The sequence below is a fragment of the Electrophorus electricus genome, chromosome 14, assembly GCF_041902795.1.
Source record: "Electrophorus electricus isolate QZ-2024a chromosome 14, ASM4190279v1, whole genome shotgun sequence".
NCBI classification, from domain to species: Eukaryota; Metazoa; Chordata; class Actinopteri; order Gymnotiformes; family Gymnotidae; genus Electrophorus; species Electrophorus electricus.
In genome coordinates this window covers 16,000,001-16,014,895 of record NC_137510.1, presented here as the reverse complement: position 1 = coordinate 16,014,895, position 14,895 = coordinate 16,000,001, and the positions used below count along the sequence as shown (strand labels likewise).

The 14,895-nt window shown below is 41.2% G+C and overlaps 1 protein-coding gene across 2 annotated transcripts in view; it reads left to right on the top strand.

Moving 5' to 3' along the window:
- hivep3b (HIVEP zinc finger 3b) overlaps positions 1 to 14,895 on the top strand; it is a 44,623-nt gene that overhangs the window by 9,844 nt on the left and 19,884 nt on the right. The gene's annotated exons all lie outside the window — the stretch shown is intronic.

Genomic DNA, 14,895 nt, shown 5'->3' with positions numbered 1-14,895 from the left:
GATCTTACAATAGAGTGAAAAGGGTTATTTTTACTGAGACCATGATGATGCATCTGAGGTACTAATGCTACGAAAGTAACTAAGAAGATTGAAAACAAACATGACAGGTTCACATACATGTTTAAACTGGCCTCTGTTTCTTTGTGTAAAGAATAAAAGTTAGCATTTGAAAATGAAGCAAGAAAATTCAGAAATATAGACTCACTAACCAGTAACCATGGAAACTAAAACACTAAAAGTCTGCAGTAACTCTTAATAACAAAAGGGTGGATGTTCAGGACCCAACTTCTCCCCTCTCATTAAAAACAGATGGGCTCATCTTAAAAGAGAGCATCAAGTCTGGCTTGTCTGTCCACCTGAGGGAACCAGGCTGGGCTCAGCACCAGTGCCAGAACTTTCTTCCTTCTGCTGTGAAGTGTGGACCAGGTTTTATACAGTAGAGAGAGAAATTAAGTTCACATACTCTGTAATATAATCTGGTGGTTATATATTGTTGTTGTTTTAAGGAATGCTCACAGCTAGGTCTCATGTTTTCATGTTTGTCGGTGTGTTTATTACACTGCTGCCCCTTGAAGATCAGCGATGACAATGCTAGTGGTCGTAGTGGGTAAATATTGAGAGCAAGGGACTTCTTTTTTTCTGTTAATCAGTGTCTACTGAAAAGACTAGATAATGCTATGGTTTGACTTGTACTGTCATTAGTGGTAGAGCGGCTGTAGTTGGGCTTTAGCAGATATTGCAGTGACATATATGTACTTATGTGCAGTGTCTGTGGTTGTCGACTTGGAGAGTGTGTTATGAAGATTACCCTCACACAAGATGGATTGCTTTATTTTGTTTGCATTTGACTGCATGACATGCAAAATGCAGAGATACAGTTTGCATTCTCTTATGTTAGACTGCCCTGAAGTTTGCATTCTCTCATGTTAGACAGACTGTCCTGCCAACAGACAGAAGCAGTTATACTGTGGTATAGGGAAGATTTTTAACATTGTTAATATTGTAATATTGGTTAGTTGTTAATTTATTTTGCTGTAATTTGAAAAAGCAAGCATAGGACTTACTTTAGTGATTGTACAACAAAACCAGCGCACAGTATTGCCTCTTTGGCCCTTATGATTTCTGTGTGTCTGACGATTGCTTTCTTTGTCTGTGTGTTTGCTTTAGGATGTTATTTTGTGCAATTCTGGCTGTGTGGAGGCTTCTGACAGTGCTGGCAGAAGAGGGTGGAGTGTTTGGGTTATTATTTACTTTATTCAGATCTTACCGTGTGTCTCAAATCAGAACATCTGTGCTGCATTAGCATTCTATGGAGGGGAGAATCTGTACTAGAGCACTTACTCACAGTTTATATTATTGCCTGAGTCATTTTAATACCATAATAACAGCACTGTGCTCTGTTCTGGCTGGAGTTCACCATGCCCATTCTCTGATTGACAGGTGAAGTGGCAAATGGTAGGGCCATTTGAGGGGAGAGGGGAAGATTGGAATGGACAGGAAGTGGCACTGTTGTGGGTGCACTGTTCCTGGTAATGCAGAGGACTATAGCCATGTTACATGTAGACATTGCTGCCCCAGAGACAGAATTGAGTTGGTTCATGTGATCCTGCATTTATTTATCCATCTTTCTGAATATTTGTCTCCCTGTCTATGTACCTGTCTGTCTGTCTGTTAATGCTTACCAAAAAACACTGGACAGGATTAAAATGCTTGTTTGTGCTCCCAAATAAATACTCATTCTCAGAAATGGTTGAAACATTCAGAATTCATAATGTTAGCAAAATCATGCTTGCTGTTTCAGCTCAAATACATTCAGCAAGCAGTAAGTCCATATGAATAATGGATAGTGGCAATAGTGCAAATAACCTGATATGTGCCATGCAGTGTTTGAAAATGTATGGATCATACTACTTGGGCCTACTACTTTTATGGGCATGCTCTCAAGTAGTCAGGACTACTTCTACAAATTAATAACAATAGTGTATAAAAGTTGTTTGTTGTAGTAGTAGTAGTAGTAGTAGTAAGAAGAAGAAGAAGAAGAAGTGATAATAATAATAATAATAATAATAATTCTTCAGAATATTAAGAGGATATTTTTTTAATACCAGTGTAGAAAATTGAACAATTTGAAAACTTTTTCGACAAACCCAACTAACATTAACAACTGCTGACTGATGACTGACTGATTTGTATTGTTCTTGTTTTCCTAATTTCCTTATTTGCTATTGGTAAATTTTACATTTCATAGAAACAGACAGTATAAAGTATAAAACAGTACAATAGGACTGACATCCAAAGGGAAATGTGATGATTGACAGTATTGTATAGTATATTCATAAGTGGTCAAGAGGATCTACATTCTGAAATGCTGAGGTCAGCAAAGAGTGGCAGAGAGGCAATGCATATTAATACAATCCATATTATGTCTGCAGCCTATAGGAACACAGGTATGGGAGTATGTAGAGACTTGAGTTGTCCTGGGTGCTGTTCTCACTGCTGCCATGCTGTGTGTGAACAGGTTCATCTGTCATGCTTGTACCCTTCAGCCAGTCACTGCTGACGCAGCATCTCCTGAAGGCCTCCGTCTCCACCCTGCCACCAGCCACTCTAGCAGCCAGCAAAAGGACAAATACTCTAAAGGTGTGTGTGTGTGTGTGTGTGTGTGTGTGTGTGTGTGTGTGTGTGTGTGTGTGTGTGTGTGTGTGTGTGTGTGTGTGTGTGTGTGTGTGTGTGTGTGTGTGTGTGTGTGTGTGTGTGTGTGTGTGTGTGTGTGTGTGTGTGTGTGTGTGTGTGTGTGTGTGTGTGTGTGTTGGATGAGAGCCAGAGGTAAGGTTGCAGTCCTGCTGTACCAGGCTCTGTCTCTCACTCTCAGTGGGGAGGCTGTGAGTACTACACTCTACACTGCTCTTTGGCACTCTGTTCCCATCCATACTGGTGTAAGTCCCTTCTCATTCCCAAAGCGTGAATATGCTTTAGTGTTCTGTTGCTCAACCTCGAGCTCCTAGCACTCTCCAGTTGTTGTCATTGTTGTTCTCATTCTGCTTCCCTGGAGATGGTCCTTACTAAGTTTAAAAGTAAGCAGTATACAGAAGCAGTGTGTTCATCCATCCACACCCATCTATCTGTGTCTGCAGCTTTCGTGTGTCTGTGTGTGTGTGTCTGTATGTGTGTCTGTCACAAGAATCTTTTAACTGTCAGCAGTAAAGATGATTAATTGCACCAGTACAGTTCTCAGTTTATTTGCTCAGTCTTAATTCGACTTTACACAGTGCAGGACACGTGAAGCAGCTGAATTTCATTAAATGCTGACTCATGATAATTTTACCTACCAGCCTTTGTAATACCCCCAAGTTAACTATGGTTTTATTGCCTGATTACATGAACTCAACAAGTGAGTTCATCTTGGGCTTCAGCTGTATTCATCAACATGAAGAGTTTTTCTTGATTGAGTAGCTTTTGCCCTTTCCACTAGTGAGCACTCTTCATTGAATATCTTCATAATATCTTCAAATCCAGGAAGAAAGAAAACATACCTAAACATGTCTAAAACAAATGAACAAAAGGCCAGTTCTTCCTATGGCGCTCTTCATTAGTTTTAAATATGTGTTGTTTTCTGTCTCCAAACTCTGTACATGATGAACATTGATTTCTGAGCAGGGAGAGGGAGAGAAGAAGCAGTGAGGGGACTGGGAGAGACAGTGGGTAGAAAAAGGCCCTGGCTCTCACCAGCATTACAGCACCACAGGGGTGAAAGAGTTAGAGAGACTACGAGAGCGAGAGTGAGAGAGAGACTACGAGAGACAGAGAGAGAGAAGCTTCTCTCCTGGTTTCTCTGCATGGAGCCTCTGAGATTATTGAGCATAAGCCAGAGTTTGAGGCCCCAGGATATCAGATATTGTGTTCGTTCTCTCTCTTTCTCTTTCTCTCTCTCTCACTCTCTTCTGAAAATATTTGATAGAGAAGCTTGGTTGTAAGGAACATAATTATTATTAGGCTCGAGGTAGTAGTTGGAACAGGGTGAAGAAGGGGTCTGTGTGTATGTGGGTTCCTGGGCTGGATCATTCATTTTCAAGTTTGTTTATTTACGCACACAATATACACATAATAAACACTCAGTCATAACTGATACTGCAGCAACACCACCACTGCCTATTTATTCCTACTATGCCTCCATGGTCAGCCAAGACGTGCAGAATAACTGATGCATCGTGGTGTCTTTCAAGTTGTGTGTCAACCATGCCTTTGTAACAGTGCATGTCTTTGTGGATAAATGAGACAGGCGGTGTGCTCATAGGAGCTTTGCACTGCTCCTAATCCTTAAAGACTTCTTCTAAGGCTGTGTCTGACACTGTCTTAGGTTTGGCCATGCTGGACAATCGTTGCAGTGGTGTTACTATGAACTCAGTGAGCATCATCATACACCCATCTCACACCTCTCAATTGAGTTGCTGAGAGAGGTGAGAGATTAAATAAGGGAGAAGAATGAGACTCCAGTATGAGTTTGTCACATACTGTAATCTCCATGGCAGCATGTTGGTTCCTGATGCAGACCCCCAGGTTGGCATGTGCACCTGGTTTGGCCCTCAGTAATGACCTCAGGTGACTCACAGTTGATTAAGCCTCTGTTTTGCTTGTTTTTGCTATTGAATCTGACCATTTCTATTTATGAGTACAATTGCTTTTGTCATGCTTTCTTTCATTTATTCTTTCTTTCCTTCTTGCTCTTCATGCATCTTGCTAGAATGCATGTTTGCTTTTATATAGATGAGAGCTCACATGAAGTACATGAGAACATGTTTAGTGTTTACCACTCAGTCACAAAATGTAACTCAGAAAAAGAGGACATATTGTAGAATTTATGAGAGCTAATCAGATTCACCATGTTTTAACATGACTGGGTCCAGACCTCATAATGAGACTCAAAATTAGGCTTTCCCCAAATGCAAAGTGGCAGTCCTGTGACTTTTTATGTTCTTGGATCAGTAAGGTAATTGATGTTGCCTATCTGGACAGCCACTCCAAAGCTGGTGCTCATCATGTTACATGATGTTCAGCTCCAAAAGTACATGAACATCTCTGGGGGTTGTTTTAACTTGGGTTTTTTGTTTGTTTGTATGGTTGGTTGGTTGGTTTTTGCAAGATTAGGCTAATTTGTCTTAAGATGCATGTTGTATTAATTATATGGAACAAAGCTAAACTCATTGAAATTGCAAATGAACTGCGCTTTTCTCTGACACCAAAAATAATTTGCAGTATGAATTTTATTGTTCAAGGACTCAGATAGCTAAGATTAAATGCAAACCACTGTCAGATAGCTTTGTTTAAATATATGCGAGTGTCACCCAGTGTCATACTTCTCACCCTGAGCATGAAGATGTGTCTTCATATTCGTTATGTGCGTGTGCGCGTGGTTTGTGTGGGTATCTATCTAGAGTAGCCATGGGCAGAAAAAAATGTGCTCCTGCACTTCCATCAGAGATGGGCCCTTAAGGCTTGGCTCCAGTGAACCTCTTTCTGAGGGATGCGCTTGGGCAGAAGGATCTGTGTTGGGTGGGGAGATTCATTTGAGAACTGCAGGGAGTATGAGTTGGTGCTCAAGGTAGGGTCAGATTTCCTCTCAGCACATTTTTATGAGCTGTTGACAGCTGCCAGAGCATAGTGCCAGTCCCCCTGACGAGGATCATGTGACCTTGGCTTCCCTTATTTCGAACAATATAATTTCCAGTGGGTGGGTGTGGGCGTGTGGCCTAGTGTTAATATATAGAGATTCACTGCCTGCATTTGTCAAAAAGCATTTGAATGCTTTGCTAGTTAGATTTTAGTGGTAAGGGCTGTCCTCTTTATTGGCCTCTGCCTCAAGCATAGATATAAAGGTCTGATTTCTGCCTCATGCAGTTTGCAGTAAATTCCAGAAGTCAAGTTTTATATGGTGTTTCTAGTTCTCTACCCTTCTGCATCTACCCACACAGCAAGTATGGGGCTGTGCTTGTGGGCATTGCTTATTGTGTGCCTGGGTCTCCAGTGTCTATTCCGCCCTGATTCGGGATGGGTGGCGAGCGCCTGCTCCTCTGACACACTTCTGGCTGTGCAGTGCAGGAAAGTGGGCCAGTTGGGTTTGTAACAGAGATGCCATCACACTCTTTCACGGAGCTCCACTGGGTTATTACATAGTCTCACTGGGCCAGGTGTCTTCAGCAGCTGACAGAAGCTTTCTCTCTAGTTTGAGTTTTCCACAGTGCAACTACAAGTTGTTAATTTCTGCTTTCTTGAGAAAGACGATATGCCAGTGTTTGCACTTTGTTTGCTGGTCTTAGCAGTTTGTTGTCAAGCAGTATATAGGTGTTGACACTGGTTAGGTCCCCACAGACATCATGTTTATTTCAGCATTGCAGTATATTTCCCTTAGCTGACCTCATGTGACTTGTACTGAAATGTGTGAGGACAGTTGGGTCAAACAAGTTTAGCACTAGTACAACTGCACCCAACCTGATGTGGAGTAGATATTGTCATGCCATTTTTTTTTTATAGTACACCATGCACTCTTTGTGTTTGTGTTTGTCTGATAGTACACCACTGCGCCCTCAAACATCTTATCTTTACTTGTATTAATGTGTTCTTAGTTTTTATTCGTGTTTTTTTTATTAGTTTGTTTCTTACATATCACTTACAGTATCTTTATATGTCTTTATATTATACTGTGTATAATTATAGTGATGCCCCTAAAGACCAACATCCCATAGTGATTTTTCTGTCTTGCGAAACTAGTAGAGTGCTCTGTATGCATGTGCATGTACATGTTTCCCATGGAGTAGAATAGTAGATAGTCCCCATGCTCTACCCCTTCTGTTAGTGTGCTGTAATAGTGAACCAAGAGACCTTCGGAAGAGGCACAACTGCTTCTCTTAGAGAAGACCTGCTGCAAACTTTCACTTGCATTGTGCAGTATAACGCTGACTCACCATTATGTCTTAATGTGATACTGCATTTTGGCTGCTAGCATTAAGACTCATTCCTCTACTTCATGTAATGTACATTACTAATAAATTACATTTTTCCTCCTGGCAAAGGTGGTTCAAGTATGTGCCTTCTATTGGGGCATGGTATGTCATGCTGTAAATAGACTTTCCATTGCTTATCATAGTTTTTCCAAAAACGTGGCCAAAAGTTTTGAGACTAGCACAAATTTTGGTTTTCACAAAGTTTGCTGCTTCAGTTTTTATGGTGGCAATTTGTATTAACTCTAGATTGTGAAGAGTGATCAGATGAATTGCAATTAATTGCAGAGTCATTCCTTGCAATGAAAATGAACTTAATCACGAAAATTACTGCATTCCAAGCACTGCATTTCAGCCCTGCCACAAAATGGCCTGCTAACATCATTTCAGTGATCTCCTCATTAGCTCAGGAGAAGGTGTTAACGAGGACAGGGTAGCTGATTTAATTCAACCATTTATCGAATCATCAAGAACTTGAAGGAGAGAGGTTCAGTTGCAGTGAAGAAGGCTCAGGGCACCAAAAGGTCAAGAAAGCACCAGGACTGTCTCCTAAAGAGGCTACAGCAACAGGATCAGGTCACCACCAGTGCAGAGATGCTCAGGAATGGCAGAAGGCAGGTGTGAGTAGTGAGGCGAAGGCTTTTGGAGGATGTCAACCTTCTTGGTGTCAAGAAGGACAGCAAAGAAGCCACTTCTTGATGGTTTTCTTGGAGAGGACAGACTGACATTCTGCAGGAAGTATAGGGATTGGACTGCAGAGGACTGGGGTAAAGTTATTTTCTCTGATGAAGCTCCCTTCAGTCTGTTTGGAACATCTGGACAAATGATTGTCTGAAGAAGAAAATGTGAGCACTACCATGAGTCCTGTGTCATGCCAACAATGAGGCATCCTGAGAGCATTCATGTGTAGGGTTGCTTCCCATCCAAGGGAGTGGGTTTGCTCAAAATTTTGCCTAAGAACACTGCTATGATTAAAGAATGGTATCTAAAACATCTTCATCTTCTCCCAGCGATCCAGGAGCAATTTGGTGATGAACAATGCTTTTTCCAGCAAGATGGAGTGCCATGTCACATGGCAAAAGTGATAACCAAGTGGCTCAGTGAACAAAACATTGAAATTTTGGGTCCATGGCTAGGAAACTCCCCAGATCTCAATCTCATTGAGAACCTGTGGTCAATCCTCAAAAATAGGGTGGACAAACAGAAATACAGAAACAGTGATCAACTCCAAGAAATGATTCTGCAAGAATGGGTTGCCATCAGTCACGGGTTTACCCAGAAGCTGATATCCAGCATGCCAAGGCAAATTGCAGAAGTCTTAAAAAAGAAAGGTCAACACTGTAAATATGAAGTCTTTGCTTAAACTGGATATATTTGTCAATAAAAAGTAAAATAAATAAATGTAAAAAATGTATGAAATGCTTATAATTGTACTTTACTGTTTATATGGTATAGTGAACTATGAAAACCAAAATTTGTCAATCTCAAATCTTTTAGCCACGACTGTATGGGGTAAGCTATGGTAAATTTAAATAAACCTGGCCGATAGACATGTGTTGAAATAGAAGTCAGTGTTACTTGCTTCAGTCCCATATGGCACTGCTCTCTGTTAAGCAGTGTTAAAAATGGGTAGAATTGAGGTAATGCATATGAATGGCGATGCTGTGTTTATATACATAGTGGAGATGGTGGTGTGGATAAATAGGTCCTCCATTCAGCAGTGCCTCATAATGCCTGGATGGGGTGTTTGTGGCTTGAAACTGGCTGACATCCTGTGTACTGTCCAAGTTATGTGTACACCCTTGAGTAGCACCAGTGCCTGTTCACCTACACCCCGGTTTTATATTTTGGGGGAAGTGGAGACAGGTGGAGACCTGCTTACAATGCAGATTGAACTCACACTGTTAACAGGTAAGGCACAACTGCTCAGCACTTCACCTGCCACTCATCACTGGAGTCAGGCCAGTGCCACCAATACTCTGGAACAGGCCATGTGGGGCAATGATGAGGAGGGCCTGTTTGTGTTGGATCATACAGTGTACGATGTAGCCGTGCTAGTCACTGTGTATTCATATATTCTAAGCAACAATAGGCGTCTTATACTCTTTCAGAAATGCACGTCTGCACCAATGAGGCTAAGAATACAGAACCACCACATAATAGTTGGCGTTTTCTATGTACAGTTTGTCTTGGCTGCAAGGAAAACAGGTGAGCCCTCTTCATTGACCTCATCTGTGTTTTTCTGTAAACAAAGATGGGACGATTTATAAGTACAGCTTACATTTGTTTGGGAATCTAATACTCAACAGGCAAAAAACTATTCCTCTGAATGTTCAAGCCACTGCATAAAACCAGATTCATTGCCATCCTCCATCTATTGCATCACGCTAACTTCCTGCTTCTGTGACCACTTCCTAGATTTGTAGGTCATGACTAAGTTGACTGAAAAAAATGATGAGAATATGCTTTGTGGTTACCTTGTTCTTTGAATCTCATCTCCCACGTAGTAACAGTAACATGTGTGGGCTTGAAGATGAGCATGTAGTTTCTAAAAGTGGAACTTCCTCTTTCTATTTTTAACTCTCTCTTCTATTCCCCATGACAAGTCATTCTTATTTTTCATTGTTGGGCCTGCTTACTTTTCCCCTACTGTGAATTTAAATTACTTTGTTGATTGCCATGACAGTTGGAAGGTTCTGTCCAACTTTTTCATACCACAGTAAGGTTTTGCTTCTCATTCTTTTTTGAGTCCTCCTCAGAGCACTCTCCACTCTAGTTCCCTGTGCTCATATTTTCCCTCCATCTGTCTCTTCACATTAGCCTCATTATTTTCACAGTCAGAGCTTTTCTTGGCCCTCATAATCAATAGGGCACAGAGAAGAGGTTTTTTTTTTTCCTCTCTGTATAAAGCTTTCAACAACAGATAGCGTACATGTGAACTCAGACCACCTCTTGCTTAAGCAGTGACTCAGAATGATTTGGTATCATATCAGTCTCTGCCACTGATGTTATAAAATTAAGTTATTATCACTCCTAAGTCAGGGGATAGGGGTGACTTTGACACCTTCCTCCAGCCTTCAAAGTGCCAAAGGGTCTGAACGTAACATAAAAATACTCATGCAAATGATTATGAAGTCTGTATACTTCTGCCCTGCTCTGCCCTGCCCTGCCCTGCCCTGGAGAGAGTAAGAGAATAAGAGTTAGATGTAATGCAGCAAGGGAAGATCAGAGTCCAGGGAGATCTGTTAGAGCTTTATAGGATCGGATGTCAGGTCCAGAGAAGAAATGTATTGATCTCCTATAAAACAAAGGACTCAAACTGAGAAGTCCATTAGGAGCCAGCTCGGCGATGCTTGCCGTTTGCGTGGGTGTATCCTCTCATGGATGTGTACTAGTCATATCCTGAACATTCTGTTCTTCTTGGTATTGCTCCATATCCATGCAGTTGACAGAGTACCTATAAAAAGCAGTCTTACAGGTTGAGTGCAACAGGGTAAGCCCTTCTCCAGATCTGTCACACAACATCTGGCACCACCTGGCAAACAAGCTGACCTGAGAGTTGAGACAGGAGTGCGCAGATGGAAGAATGTGGCTTTTTTAAGGCCATTAAATTAGAGTCCTTTTTCTATTATAAGACTTCACCATCCCAATACCTCTGCTGTCTCTGTGCTTGAATTCCCCATGCAAATATTTTTCCAAGCGAGATTTAAATGTTGTTTTGTTTTGTTTTTTTACCTTTTTCAGCTCTCATCCGTGGGTTTTCTGGGAAGCCAGCACAAAAATGCATTCCATCCGTGTGCCTGTCTGCAAAATCTAAGACCACTAATTTAGTCTAAATTACAGCCCAGCATTCAGCCAAAACAACACAAACGTCTCTCCTAAAATTTGATATGAACATTTGGCAAGCCTTGCCTGTTGCCCTTATTCAGAGTATGCATAACCACATGTTGAACTTGCATGATAAACTATGCTATCAAAACATTTAATAACAAGTTTCAGATAATTCTTTTGATGCAAAATGTCATATTAGAGAAGTATCCATTAGCTGTGGGCTTGAGAAGCCATAATAGACTGCAGGATTGCCCACTGGAGGTCAGACTCCCTTGAATGACAGTTTGGATGTGTGACGGGAGTGTGAATAACATCACCTGTCTAGTGTCAGCAATGGGAGTGGGAGTTCGTGGTTATAGTGGGTTGCCACTTCTTCAGGTGTTGGTGGGGTTTGTTGTTGTTGTTGTTGTTGTTGTTTGTGGGGGGGTTTGTTTGTTTTGTTTTGTTTTTAATCCTTCAGGATAGGGGCTATATTTGTCTCTGACATCCCAACCCCATGCACTTTGAAAGAAACTGGGTGGTGGCATGAGTGGAGACAAAGGCCTCCTGTATGTTGTGTGCTCTGAAAAGAAGCCCCAATCACACTCTGTCAGGGGGCACAAACAGTGGTGAGAGTAGGCTATTGTAAGGAGACTGGGAGAATGCACAGCAGTGCTCATCTCTGTAGTTAGCACATCTCTTAAACATGCTTTTATGACTCCAAATAAAGTACATTCCAATGCATAATGTTCCATCACATAACCCTCTTCTAAGATTAACCACTTTAACTAGATTGTGAGGTGAAGACAGCTTGAATGAATAGTCCCTTTCTGGTACTCTTCAGAGACTTTGTGTTATTAATTATCTCTTGTGAAAACATTCCCTTATGCAGAACCATCAGCCTACCAAGTGTGTCGGTTACCATGGGCTTTAGGAAATTCAGTTATTTGGCAGTGATTTCAGCTGACCCAGACTCCATATTGCTGCCACTTTTGTTGTTTAGAATAAGAGGGGAACCTCTGTGAGTACATATGAACCGATCTGAAAATGATTGAAGAGCAGAAGTCATTTGGAGGTGACACATGCATCACTGAGCATCTCGCAGGCTCCTTGGTGTGTAGCGGACAAGGACTGAGGTGCTGCTGCATCTAGAGGAAGTTCCACATGACTGACTGCTGTCCCAACATCTGTCTTCTCCATCAGCCATTGCTAGCAGCTGATCTTACTGCGGTTCCAGGCCTGTAGAATGGCACAGAGGAATAGAAAATATGAATAGGCGCAAGAGTGTGACATGCTTTTTAATGCTTCCAGTCATTCCTTTTTATAGCTTGTTTTGTAATCACTGCCAGTCTTCTCGATTCAGTTCCTCATTGGGGTTCTGGAGGGTTGCAAACTAGCTGCGGTCAAATCTCGTAGAAAATGGTGTGATCAGAATTTAAAAAAAAAAAATTGTTGTTGGTCAGTTACTTTCTGCTGCCTTTCCGGTAGGCTGTGCACCCTTAAATATTGATCATACTCTGAGCCTAGAGGTACCTGCAACCGGTAGCTTACTGTTCCAGATTTAATCCCTGTCGGGTCCACACACATCCCTCAGTGATAAGGAGTCTTAGGCAGGAGCAGTTCCTAGGAGGTGATCCATCTAACAAGACAATCTGTCATGGCTGTGTGTGCAAGCAGCCTCCTTGTTGCTTGGATGAACACAGCCTCTGTTGTCCTTCAGCAAACCCCATCTCTTGTTGGACAAACAGAAGACAAAGGTGACGGAAGTGCGAATTCCCCTCCCAGAGGAGTACAGTATGGCCTATGCGTGGTGCGTGGACCCTGGGGGGTCCGGCTGGGCTCCTGATGGCCACAAAGATCGCATTCAGCCGGACACAATACGGGCACAGCCATAGGGCATGCACAATGGCACACACAATACCCAGCTCTACACAGAGCTGAAGGTTATGGCCAACAACACACTCATTGAGCATGATTGATAGAGATGGAGAAGTGGAGGGAGAGGAGAGAGAGCACGGGAGGAGAGAGCTGAAGCACACTGAGAGAATAAAAACCTGTGGGTTAGAATGTTTTGATGCTACGAATGTGCGAGAGCTAAAATTAAGGGTACAAAAACTGCACAAAACTCAATAATCAGAAGTCAACCAGTGGCCCAGTGATATGCTTGACCTGTGTTACAATTTGAAGCTTAATTAGGTTTAAGGATTCAGCTTTGTTGATGAATTTGTCTTCACAATGGAAGACATTACTTGAAGTAAAATAAATCAAAGGTTTTATGAACAAAAGTTTACATTTTTGGCTTCTTACATTTAAACAGCAATTGCAGATAAAGGTAAGGTTAGGTTTGAAAATATAAAGAGCCTATAAACAAATGGCAAATTGGCAACAAAAACATGGCAAAACATTTAAGCAAGCACATTTATTGGTTCAACGGTTAAGCATGAACAGGTGGTGTGTAATATACCTGATAGGGTACTTGTTTACATGCATTTTTAGTATTAAAAATACTAGAGCAAGAAAAACCCTTGTATTAGGATTGTATTTTTCTAAAATAAATTTTAACCGCACAAACCCGCATCTACATGGTGAAGAAGATGGATGGCATTGTTATTTTTACTTATTATTTTAGATTATAGGCAATAATTTTTGTAAAAAGTTAATTTTTTAAGTAACCATGCTTCATAAAGCACCGAAAGAAACCTGTTTTAGTTTTTATATATTTTGTGCCATAGTGTTGAATTATATAGAGAGAACATCATTCCTTATTGCTCCGGGTCTTCTGGAAAACACTCAAAGTTCTATTATTGGTACTAAATAATGAGGAAATAAATTTCTCGAGGATTTGTCTGCTCTTTTCTATTCAGCAGGAAAGCCCCATTTCAAGTGTGTCACTGTTTGTAAGGTATGGCCTAGAATTTCCCATAGTGTTGTCCTCCACCCATTTAGCAGCAGTGAGGAAATGGTGTTGAACCATTGAACTTTTACATTTAGAAATGAGATGTATGTTTGTTTGTTTTAACTGCCTTCCCACTGGCTGCATATCTGTGTTTATTGATTTTACATGACTTTCCTCTTATCGTACCTCCGCAAACACATGTAGCCAGTGATCCATTTTCTTTGAACAGCTAACTGCTTTTGGAGAAGGAAGATAAGTGCTCAATTCCACCATCCCATCCTATCAATGGGAAATAATGGAACTAAGCCTTCCTTCCCACTTGGTGATAGCTTGGCCAACTATTCTCAGGGTGCCCTTGTCATGGACAAATGTGGCATTTCTTTGATCTTTCTTTGTCAGCCACATCACCTAGAAGACCTTTGACTTTAAGGTGAACATCCTTTCAACATTATTACATCAAAAAATATTCCTTTTTATAAGGAACACACATTCAAATTCTCACAAACTTTGTAGAACCCAAGCCCATAGTGATCAAGCCAAGCACAGCTTGTTATGATGTCATCAAATAAATATAATCTGCTCTTTTATTTGGAACAGCAGAAGTTAAGATGGCATGGGTGAGCTGTCTGGAAAGTTACATCTAGAATGTGAGTCTACAAATCACGCCCTGCTAAAGCAAACCACATGTTCTCCTCTTTGGCTGCTTCTTAGTAGTAGTATACTATGAGCACACCAATGTTGTAATGTCAAGTTCATACTGTCATGAGTCTTGTATATGGTGAAATTAGTCTCTTGTCGTGTGATTAATACACCTTAGAGTGCTGTCCCTAAAGCTTGTTTAATCTGGTCTAGCACTGCAGTGTTATTTTAATATATGCTTTTACCTTGTCATCCAGCTCTGGTCTAGAGTATTTGAGTGTGTGATGTTGATGACGATGATGATGACGATGATGATGATGATGTGGCAATAGCAACAATTCAAACAATAATAGCTGATTTAATAGAATCGATTTAATCGCATTGACAAAGCTGGTTATTGTGCCTGTTTTGGCAAGCATGATGACAAGAGTTGGACTTTTTTGAATGTTTGCTTTCCTCTACCTTTTACAGTGTTTGTCTCTCCCTTTCACTCATCTTCTGTTTTTCTTACCCATCTACCCTCCTCACTCTCTCACTCTCTCTCTCTCTCTCTCT